Below are 2900 nucleotides of genomic sequence, written 5' to 3' on the forward strand. Positions count from 1 at the left end.
GAGCGCCAAACCCCAGTCGTGCCCCTGCCCACCCTCCCCTCTGCGGCCTCTGCCCTCACCCGAGAAAGGCACCCCATTCTCACGGCCAGAAAAATAACACGGTTATAATCTTCCGTGTTTTGAGTGGATTTTACCAAGTTTTGCAGGTTGTAATATTGCAAGTTCAGCCTCTTTAAATCTGTTGATTATATTTTCATAAGTCTACAAGATTTCCATGACTTGAATACCTGATGATTACTTCCAACCCTCCTCAAAGATGTTTCAGCACTTGTCCAGGTTTGGCAAAGAAGCCTGTGGGTCTTCTCAGATGCTTTGTTTTCTTTTCAGGGTTTCCATGCTGTGATAAGAATTTATGCTGTCCCTTCCTGAACTTTTCTTCAGTAAGTGTATTACAGAATCACAGAATGAACTAGATTGGAAAAGACCTTTGAGATCATCAAGTCGAAGCTAACCTAACACCTCCTCATCAACTAAACCATGGCACTGAGTGCCACGTCCAGTCTTTTTTTAAACATGTCCAGGGACGATGACTCTACCACCTCCCTGGGCAGATGATTCCATTTCCCAATCACTCTTTCAGTGAAGAATTTTTTTCTGACGTTGTCATGGTTTGACACTGGCCAAAGCCAGGCACTCACGAAAACCATTCACTCATTCTCCTCTGCTATAGTTGAGCAGAGGATGGGGGAAAAAACCAAAGGGCTCATGAGTTGCGATAAGGATTAGGAGAAAAACACTCTAAGGGCAAAACAGGTTCAAACTTAAATGGGATAAAGTAAATTTATTATTAACAGAGACAGAGGAGGATAACGAGGAATAAAATAAGCCTTTAAAACACCTTTCCCCTCCCCCCCCTTGTAGAGTGTGATAAGGTCACCTCTGAGTCTTCTTTTCTCCAGGCTAAACAACCCCAGCTCCCTCAGTTGTTCCTCATAGGGCTTGTGCTCCAGACCCTTCACCAGCCTTGTTGCCCTCCTTTGGATGCATTCAAGCATCTCAATGTCGTTCCTGAACTGAGGGCCCAGAACTGAACACAGTACTCAAGGTGCGGTCTCACCAGTGCCGAGTAAAGGGGAAGAATCACTTCCCTGGTCCTGCTGGCCACACTATTCCTGATACAGGCCAGGATACCATTGGCCTTCTTGGCCACCTGGGCACACTGCTGGCTCATGTTCAGCCTGCTGTCAACCAGTACCCCCAGGTCCCTTTCTGCCTGGCCACTGTCCAGCCACTCTGTCCCCAGCCTGTAGCGCTGCAGGAGGTTGTTGTGGCCAAAGTGGAGGACTCAGCACTTGGACTTATTAAACTTCATGTTGTTGGATGCGGCCAATCTATCCAGCCTGTCCAGGTCCCTTTCCAGAGCCCTTCTACCCTCCAACAGATTGACACATGCTGCCAGCTTGGTGTCATCTGCAAATTTACTGATGGTGGACTCAATCCCCTCATCCAGATCATCAATAAAGATATTTAACATGACTGGCCCCAGCACTGATCCCCAACTAGTGACTGGCCGCCAACAGGATGCAGCACTGTTCATCATCATTCTCTGGGCCCGGCCATCCAGCCAGTTCTTAACCCAGCAAAGAGTACTCCTGTCCAAGCTGTCGGCTGTCAGCTTTTACAGGAGTATGCTGTGGCAGACAGTGTCAAAGACCTTGCTGAAGCCCAGGTAGACAACACCACAGCCTTTCCTGCATCCACCAGGAGGGTGTTCCAGTTTGGCCAAATTTAGAAATACATCCTCTGAGAGAAGGCAGGCTACAACCACCCCTCCCCGACCAGGTTTGGGAAAAAATAAATTTTCCTCAGAGGAAAGTGAAAGAGATAAAAACTATTTATTTAACAAACACACAGGAAAAAAAACGATACTAATGTTAAATAATAAAGCCTACTGCTCTGCTGAGAGACACCTGGGGGAAAATTCAGAGTCCTTCCACAGTTCTCTCTCTCCCTCCTTGGAGCTGGGATGGGGTGGCGGGCCAAACTCGAGGGCCAAGGCCTCAGTGGAAAATTCTCCCAATGTATTCTGATGTTGAAACAGTCCAGCAGAGAGAAAAGGGAAAAAAAACAAAGTCCCAGAAAAACAAAAGTTCAATTCTCCGGAGGAAAAGGAGCTGAGAAAAAAACTGCCAAAAGCTGGCTGGAAAGAAAAGCAAGCCGGATGCTTCCCTTCCCTCTCACTCTCCTGCCACAGCTAAAAAAAAAGTCTCTATCTCTGTGGGTCCTTGGAACATGAAAACAAACTGCTTTGAAAAAGTTTTGCTCAGTTTTTCCTCTCCCCTCTCAGGCTCAATTCAAAGGCATATAAAGGCCAAAAAATTCATTTCTGGGCATGGGGCTGCGATAGGGGATACACATCACAAACTCATCTCAAGGCATTTCACCCCTTATCCCATATTGTTGGCTCAATGCCCAAACTAATATATTCTAACTCTACACACACATTAATACATACTCATATATATATATACAGCTATGTACAAACAGTGACAGTGACACTCAGCAAGCAGTGGTACACAGGCATTCCACATTACAGGTGGTTTTCACCCAACAATCAGATCTCCCTGTGGTACACAATGTGTTGTTCCATCTTCCTGCATTACCCACCATGTGCAACCAGGTCCCTGAGCAAAAACAACCCCAGGGATGGGTTTGTCTGTACTCGAGGCAGAATTAACCCAAACAGGCTTTCCTAACAGTCCTCTGACATGCACTACTGGGACCTTATCTCCATCTACTGTATGCAGGGATTCAGACTGGGCTGGACCAGCTCTATTGGTGGAACCTCGGGTGTTAACTAAGCAGGTGGCCGTTGCTAGATGCTGCTCCCAATTTTTGAAAGTTCCCCCACCTAGTGCCTTCAGGGTGGTTTTCAACAATCCATTGCACCGTTCCACTTT

Source organism: Corvus brachyrhynchos, unplaced genomic scaffold (assembly GCF_000691975.1).
Source record: "Corvus brachyrhynchos isolate BGI_N302 unplaced genomic scaffold, ASM69197v1 scaffold851, whole genome shotgun sequence".
Lineage (NCBI taxonomy): Eukaryota > Metazoa > Chordata > Aves > Passeriformes > Corvidae > Corvus > Corvus brachyrhynchos.